Source organism: Talpa europaea (genome assembly GCF_964194135.1).
Source record: "Talpa europaea genome assembly, chromosome: 1".
Lineage (NCBI taxonomy): Eukaryota > Metazoa > Chordata > Mammalia > Eulipotyphla > Talpidae > Talpa > Talpa europaea.
Window position 1 is genome coordinate 81,167,323 of NC_140073.1, and position 9,561 is coordinate 81,176,883.

The following is a 9,561-nucleotide window of genomic DNA, read 5'->3' on the forward strand; positions in this document are numbered from 1 at the left end:
GGGGAGAAGTATGGAATGACTACAGAATTTTTGATTTGTTTGATTGGATAGTTGGTGGTGCTACCCCAGGAAAGGAATGATAGCATGGAGACCTTTCTACACTGTTGTCACTACACTTTACTATTTTTCGTTTTTTAGTTTCTGTGTTTTTTTCCTCCCCACCACCTCCCCTATATCCTCTTAATCCTTTTCCCTCCCCCTAGCAGCTAGCATTTTTTGAGAACATGCTATGTGCATGCCCTTTGCATTTATTACTCTAAGTTAGTTCTTCCAACTGCGCTATGAGATAAGAATTATTATTATCCCTCACTTCTACATGAGAAACCTGAAATCCAAGAGGTTCAATACCTGGCCAAAGCCACGCATTTGGAAGTGTTACAGCCAAGATTTGAATCCCTTCTGACTTTGAAATCTAAAAAGTTTTTAAATTTTCATATTTAATGTTGAATGTAGTTCCATTTAAAGTTGAGCATTCATTAAATAAATGAGAACATGTCTAAAAGCAAGAACTAGAGAAGTCATTATTCAGGGCCTTGCTACATAAAAAGCTATATCTTTATTGTTCTGGGTGCTTTCAAGAGGGGCCAGGAGGAATTTGAGACTTTTACAGGTTATGCAACTAAGGATATCCCCTAGGATGTTGAATATATGAACCTGGATCTCAGACTAGCTGTTATAGCTAGAGAAACACACTTGAAAATCATCAGCGGACAGGTGGTAGATACATCTTAGAAATGGTAAAAACAAACAAACCTTTTAATTACTTCAACTGTATGGACCATGAAACTCTACCAAGAAAATAGACATTTTAGATTTTACCTGAAGTAGCAAAAGGATGTTTGTAATAAGCAGATTTGTATGGAATGTTATTCTTGCTCTCAGGATAGTTTCTCAATGATTCTAGAGATGTCTAGTGTTTTCCCTTGTTGGTCTGTTGCTAATTTGTCAGTGTCTCTTGCTTCACCAGTAATGGAACCTACGTCCTCCTAGCAAGCTAATTGAACTATAAAAATGACACTCTGAAGCAGCTAAGTCTGTGGAAGCATGAATTTGTCAAATAAAGGGATTTAAAGACAATTGTTTTTAAAGAATAGCTTGCACTCTTGCGTTATCACTTCCTTTTTCATCCAAATGATTTCTGTGTTCTTGGGAAAATATCAGTATTCATCATTGTTTAGTTGGGGGGAAAAAAGCCCACAGCAAATTATTTTATAGGTGTCAAAAGCTACTTAGGAAGTATAGGACACCACAAGGTACTAAGCGTATGAAATAGTTTGTGTTCCTTGTACCTTTACAAAAATAATTGACTCATTAATCTCAACTATATCAATCTGGTCCCATTATGAGGGTCAAATATAGGTTAATTCTAGTAAGTGGATGAGTATCAGTTTACAGATAGGTATGCATTTAACAGATATTATCTTAGCAAGAAAGTGGTAATTAGAAAATTATTTAGTGAGGAGATTTTAGGGAAAAATGCTGTAAGTGATAGCTTCATTTTCTGCCTTAAGATTGATTATCAGGAAAATGAAAACTGAGCTGTGTCCCCAAAATTGACATTTCGAAGTGTAGCACAAAGCAATTTCTCTTCTCCTTGGGAAAACATTTCTGAAAATAATAAAAAAAAATGTTTTCACTAAGGGAGCAATAATTTCACACAAATCACTAAACAGAGGCAGTGAACAAACCTGACTTGACATCAGATTGCTTTGGCTTTAAATTCTGACTCTATCACTTTTCTGTTTGACTTTTTGATCTTTTTTTTTTCCCCATGAAGTGGGCAATAATGTTCCACAGACTTATTTTATGAATTGAACAAGAAAATATACATGAAAGCATTAAGAACAATGCTTAATACTCAATAAATGCTCTCCCCATCATGCATCTACCCCTCCAAATAATGAACTCTAATCAGGTACTTACTGGCAGGGTCTCCTTTTACAAAAAATGGAATTGTAGTTTTGTTATTGTAATTTTGAGGTTGAACAAAATAACTGTTCACTTGTACCAAGTGATTTTTTTTTTTTTTGCTTTTTTCCTTTGCTTCCTAGTAGACACTGCTTTTCTTTCATTTAACTCAACAGATTTAAAAGCATGTTTATGCTTCTATTGTCAAGGGCAAATCATTCATTCGAAGTAAGGCAATGTCCCATTGTTGCAGTTATTGGCACCTATTATGGGGAAAGTTAGAATTTTATCTAACTGTATAAACATTGCATTTCTTACATTTCCCAACAGGAATGCTAGCTTCATCTGAAGTTCTCTCTGATGATACTGAAATGAACATGCTTATCTGTCATAATGGAATCATGTATTCATGAATATTCCATGATATTTTCCCTTCTGTATCATAACCACATGACATGCATAGGTAACATTTAAAAATGGGGAAAAAAAACTTAAATATAACCTTCATAATGTTCAAGACAAAAATGATGGGAATTGGCTATGTGCCATGCTTTTTCTTACAAATGGAATTTCATAAATAAGACAGTGCTTGCCACATTCCGATGGAAGAGACAGATGTACAAAGACCCAATGGCAGACAGTGCTGAAGTGGAGACGCATTTCTGCTCTTGTAGATATTTGAAAGTGATGCTTATGTAGTCGCTGGTCACCTGGTTTGCAGACACACGGTAGTAAGGCTTCTTTTCTCTTCTGAGCAGGTGAGAATATACTGACAGTTTTGAGGTGGTTGTTTATCTTCTATATTATTGATAGCAAATGCTGGTCTCAGTTTACCTTAGCCAGTGAAAGGAAACACCAATTGAGAAGGAAAGTAGTTCATTTGTCAACAGATTGAAGAGGGCAGAAGACTCATGTCTGAAAAGACCATGGTCCTGCTCTTTGGCAGAGGACAGCAGCATTTTTCCAGATTTACAAGGGAGTAAAAGTGGGATTGGGCAGGGGTCAGCGTGTCTATCCTTACAGTATGGGTATCTGGAGGTTTTGGTTGATGCAGCTTGCTTTTGTCATCAACTGGTGATCAACAATTCCAATTTATCTTCCTAGTGTTTCTCTTTTCCTTGGAACATAAGAAAACTCTTTGTTAAGCTCTCCCATTCCTTTTTTTTTTTTTTTTTTTACCCTTTACGATTAGTGGGACAGAAAGAGAGACAAGTCCTTTGTTACTGTTATATGATCACATGGTTGGCTTCTGGGGTACTCCTTATCAACCAGGGGGACAGGCAGGTGCCTTTGAGCTCTTGGGGTTTAATCCAGTTTGCACAGTTCAATGATCTACCAGCTAAACATTGCCCTCAGTTATGGGGTCAGTGTGTAAAGTAGAATTTAATGATTGTCCATGATAGATTTTATACAACAAGAGGCCAGACTCTGATCTGGGACAGAGAAAACTGCTTCTAACCCTCTTTGTGTATGGCTGCATGACTTGATATTTTTTGGATGTTGGCTTCTGTGCAGTTTTGTTTCTAAGAAAGTTGCATTTGTCAGAGTTCAGTCAGTCAAACAAAAATCATTCTAGGTAGTTCAAACAGAGAATTTAGCATAGGTGTTTGGTTACATGGGTAATGGAAGAGATGAGAAGCTGGACATTGGACATTGCGCTAACTACAGAGTAAGGGCTAGAAGCTACTATACAGTTCTAAGTCTGGTATAACAAGGGGAGTGAAGTGTAGGCAGCATCTGGGAGCTATACTCTTGATGGAGACTGGAATTATGGTTGGCCAATCTGTTGAATACAGGTCAAGAAGAACAAGGCAATCCCCTATCCCAATCCTTGGCCAGCCTCTAGGCTCCAAGTGCCAAGAGCCAGGCTCCAAGTTCTAAACCACCAGATAAGATGCCCAAATCTCTGAAAAGTGGACCACTGTGCCAAGATTAGAGAGGGAAACCAGGAAAGCCAGCAAAAAGAAAAGGTTGGACTGGCAGCCCCTAAGCTGATAAGGACAGCTCTTGGCAAAACTGGCTGGGCGAGGCCAAAGCATAGCATTGAGAGTGAGTCTGTGCAGCCACCATGTCTAGCAGACCCTAAGGCCTACTGCAGGGTACGGCTGCAGCTGTAACAAGAAAGAAGAGTTGGCCTCCTTCCTGAGAGTATGTTCTTACCCAAAGCCATGGATGGGGAAGAAATGGATGAGCCTGACTGGGAGATGAAATATTTTAGAGGTTCTGTTTGGATTCTTCAAAGCAAACTCATCAGAAAGCTGCTGTGAACTGGACCAACTTCAAATTCAAGAAAACCTCTCCTGTCACAGATCAGTGAGCCCTGCTGGATTGAGCTACTGAGACCCTGACTTTCAGCTGAACGCCTAGAGTTTCTTTCTTTAAACTCCACACACCTGCCCAGGAGTGTTGACTGCCACCCTGGCATTAACCAAGAGCTGAATGAATGCCAAGAAGTGCTGGAGAGCCATTGCCTGGGGCTATAAGGCATCTACACTCAGAGCAGGGACTGGGCTGGCCTCTCGTGGTAATGCTGCCTCAATTCTGCTCTCTGGTGTGTGTATGTGTGTGTGGGGGGGTACTTTTCTTCAGTTCTTTATTTTTGACACTGTAAATGTCTTTCCTACCAAACGGTAAAGATACATTTGGACACAGAAAAAAAAAAAAATCTACAGCAGGCAGATTTTTTCAGCAGGAGCTAGAACTAGGAAAGAGACCACCCAAACAGACAGGAAAATAAGTACCTGACTTCTTTTTTCCTGCTTTTTAATAGCCCTGTCAAACTTAGTTTTTATGAGGAGCAAGATAAAATCTGGGATCAAACAGGTGATGGCCACTGAGGCAGACTTGACGGTGAACCCTCTTTGAGGGAACATGGCCTCTTTTAGGTCAGCGGACAGTATCCTACTGTCAACTTCTTTAGTTTGTCCAGCTTTGGAGAGTCTGCTTCCCTGTGGTCTTGTCCATTATGTTTGACCTACTAGACTGTCTATACTGGGAGAACATATAAAGCTGGTTCTCTGGACTCATGGTGGGACAGCCCAAGAGTGCTGTTGTCTCCAGGTCTTCAAGACAGGTTGGCCAAGATGTTGGAAAGTCTTATTGTTAGTTCAACTTCTTCCTTTACCCAATTCTACTTCCTTCTTCCTTTCATAGCTAAAGGTCTTATATCCCATACACCCTTTAGTGGCTGTTTCTAGATAACTTGAACTTGGACATACTTAACCGAAACCTCAGACATGATCAGGGCAGAAAATAGGTTTTGGATGTGGGATGAGAAACAAGATTATAATTCTTTTCCACAGTTCAGAGAAGCACAAGAAAAGGGAGAGTCCCTTGAGCTTTGAAACAGCTGGCCCGATGTCATCACGGAAAAGTTGAAATGATTGGGAGACTTGAATAGGTGGTAACAGTGAAAGAGGATTCTGGAAGAGATGAAGAGCTCAATCAAAGGTCTAACAGTGGGAATTATAATGCTTAGTGCAAGAGATAATGCAAGAAATTAGGACCCAGCTTTCATCCTAAATTCTGCTCCAGGGAAGAACTAGAAGCATTGATAAGAGAAAGAGGTTTTTCTTTTAAACTTTGTACCACCTGGGAAAACATATTTCATGGTGTGACAGAAAGAGGCATGTGGATAAGATTTCTAACAAGATATTGTATACCAGTTCATTTTTTTTCCACGTAGAAACCTTTAATCACAAAAGCATAATTGAGCCAGGTAGGAAAAGTCATTATTTAAATATCAATTCTCTTTATTTTCTGGGGTTTCATGTTATAAAGGAACACAAACAGAAAGGCACTATTACAAGCAATTACATAAGAGAATGGTGTGCTAACCTATTAGAAACTTTGGTTTAGGAGAGGAGTTGAAGCATACTGAGGCAAGATGCTCATTTTGACTCCTTTAGAATAGATTTATATAGGATAGTCTTTAAGTGTGAGTGTATTGTGCTTCTAAAGGAGATAACTGCCCCCAGTGCAAGTAGTATTTTAGAGTTATGTTGAGGAAGAGCAAGGTGTCATCAAGAGTTATTCTTGAACACTTGGTACCATACATTTCAATTTCTTACTGATTTCCAATCCTAGACTATGTCATCGATATAGAAGTAGGAGTACTGGGTCATCCCTTTTAATGAGTCTGGGGTGGGTGGCTTGAGGAAGGAGCTCTGATCATTATAGGAGGTAGTCAGATATCTCCCTGTCTCTGTCCCTCCTCTTGGCCCTGGGAATACTTATTAGATTTCTGAGACCAGCAAGAAATTTTCTATTTTTATTAATGATGGATGCTTATCACCAGGGGTCAAATCAAGAGTAGAAAGTATTTCTGATAAAATGAGACCCTTGTTGCCATGGGTAGGATCATCCACACATTTGAGCCTGAGAAAGTAAAGTATTGACTTGTCAGATAGGAATATAATTACTGGTTTATAACACTGTATATGATTCAGAGGTATAGGATCACATCCTTTCAGATGGAAAGTTATTATTTTTTTTTGGTCATATATATTTTTCTTTTTTTGAAGAATCTGAATGTTGAGGGTTTTAAATATTGTGACCAAGGAGACACTAAATATTGAGACGAATGTCCAAAACCACTCTTAGGATTCTCTTTTATGCTTAGTGTTGTGTGGGAAAGCAGCCGTAACTAGGAAATGCAATAACTTCATTCATTAAAGAAATGAAACCACTTTCTGCTGCTGTAATTTGATAATAAATTTATATATCATAAGAAGCAGGAGGAACACCCTAGTACCTGCTTGATTTTCTTTAATTATGAAACTGATGCTAAATAATCAACATGAACATCATTTATAGATGCCTTTGTTTTATTAAAAAGCACTTCATGATTTCATTTTATCCTTACTTAGTAATTCATAAAGTGTGCGAATAACAACGACCTCATCATAATTGTGCTTTGGAAATTGCCCTACTAGGATATGATTTTTTTTTTTTTTTTTAGTGCATGATGTTTAGAATTCAATGAGAATATGGCCAGAACTTGCTATATGGGGAAGAAAATCACACACTGCAGTACAGTATAGATTATATGACATCAATTTCCATGTTAACTTAACGAGAGCATTAGAATTTAGTAGCACCTCTTTCCTTGGACTCTACTGATAAGCTATACATCAATAATATAAAGGATGCATGTGTAAAACTGAAATTTCAAATTCTATACATCTCTCTAGATCTATAGATAACCATATGGGTTATTTAGAGTTTATGGAAAACTTAGCTCTGACCGTAGGAGACAGATTTGAAAAGTATTTCATCTGATTTTTCCTGTGGTTCTTCCAGCCCCTCCTATGAAGAAGACTTTACTGCTGAATTAAAGGCAGAATGAAGATGTATTGTGAACCCAGCTTAGTTAGAATGGGGATAAATAGAAACGCTCCGATTTGGAATAAACATTCTGGCTAGGAAACCTATTGCCCTATTTAGAAAAGACTGTGCCTGGGGACGTGATGGTTCTATGCTAATAAAGTCACACAGAAGAAAGACTTAAGTGCAGAGCAGTAAGGTCAGATTTGGTCAGTGGAATCTGACAGTGGATTTTCCATGATGGAAATGAATATGCATGGAGGGTTATTTCATTTTAGCTCCATCTAGAACTTTCTCTTTATGTGGAGTAGGGACTGTCGACTGAAATGATTTTTTGGTGAAGGAGGTGGGTGTTCTATTTGTTGGAGTAAATAGGATTAATATTGGAAAGGGCACCATGCTTTTCAGAGACTCTCTACTGGCCAGTTTAAAAATAGATGACTATATGTCTGGATTTAGGATACATTTTGAAAGGGTAAGTTATGCAGTTTTCCACATACAATATACTAATGTATACCTTTAAGAGATTTGTAGTAATCCTGAATAAGAGAGGCATGCATATGATTGCTAGGTGATGCTCAATTTTCAAATCTGTTTTAAAAATTATTATTCTTGAAAAATTGAGAAGAAAAAGAAATGGGTAATTTGTGATTAGAGTGAGAAATTAATTATGAATTCTGAAACCACTAAAAATCTTGTTCAGTCTGATGTGTCTCTGCACTAACTTTCAAGAGAATAAAAACATTTCACTTTCAACCAAACTGCATAACTAAACCCCCCACAGCTTCTCAAAATAATTGGCAGACTTGGCAAAATGTGAATAAGAAGATAGAATAAATGCTGAGGTCTTAAGTTTTTATTGCTCTGAACAAATTCATTCAGAGGATCATAATAAAATCTAAAATAAAGATTTTCAAATGAAAGCATTCTTGAAAAGTTATTAGAATTGATATTGTCTACCTAATTTAGTAACAACAATAAAAATAGAGGTTACTGTTATTGAGTGCCTGAGTGCCTTTTTCTGATAGCATTTTAATGCATGGGGCCTATGAGTGTCCCAGTAACCCGACAAGTTACATTTTATTATTCCATTTACCAGGGAAGATTGAGCCTGAGAAATGGCAGGTGATATATTCAAAGACATATGCAATCTGATGTCTTCAGTTGTAAAGACTTGCATTTTCTTAATTAAAAAACACACTTTGTTCTGCGGATGATATGAATGGTTTGAACCATTTTGTCTTTTTTGACATCAGTATTTGTTGAAGAAGTTGAAGATACTTCATGATGAGTACCTACTAGATGCTGTTCATTTTATATATGTGATTTCATTCATTCTTAACCTTGTCCTGCCAGTGAAGTAATGTTAACCTCAATTGGAGAATAAGGATTCTGAAGCTTTGAGAGTAAGAGACTGACCTAAGCAATACGCCGGGAGGAGGGGTGGGTAGTAAAGAACTCGGGGCTTTCTGGTTCCTAAACCGAATAGGAGGTGGTGGGAATACTCTTTCCTAGACACCACAGTGCTCCCCTAAATATGAAATGACCTTATCTGAAATGTTACTAAAGTTGATAATTGCTTTGTTTAATTTGCTTAGCCATGGTCACATGTACCCCGAGGCAGCACAGGAATTCTTTTTGCCAGCAGAGATTAGAGGAGTATAAGGCAGTCCTGTTCCAACCTTCTCTCCCGAGTACAGGAGAGAGCCTGGTTAGTAGCCATTAGTGTTTTACACTACAGCCTTGCACTTTCCAGTTGTCTTCTGAAATGTGTCCATTCTTGGGAGGGCTAATGCGCTAAAATGACCTCCCATATTGCATTTCATTCTCAAAAGAAATAAGCTAAATGGTCTTTAGAAAAAAAAAATGTTCAGATGTTTTTGTTATAGAACACTAGAGAGATACAGAGAGGTAAAGCAAATACAATGTTTGTGTATGTATCACCCAGTTTTATCAAACCTTGACACATCTGAAATACTTGCTTTAGAAGTTTTTTAAAAATGCTCCTATATTTATTTTCCTGTGGAAGTCTCTGTAAATTTCCAATCCATTCCTTTTAACCTCTCAGCTGAATTAAGCACTATCCTTTATTTGGTGCTTATAGTTCCAATATATATTTTTATATTCTCATTGAATATATATGCATTTATAAAAAATACACTGCTTGATGTTTTCACACTGTACAGAAGTGGTTTGTTATTTTATGCATCATTCTGCAATGTGCCTTTTTACTCATTCTTTTAAAGATTTATCTATGTTGATAAATATAATTGTAGTTCAAAATTGATGTTCACAATTAATTTTCCCAAATGTATTATTTTGTATTGT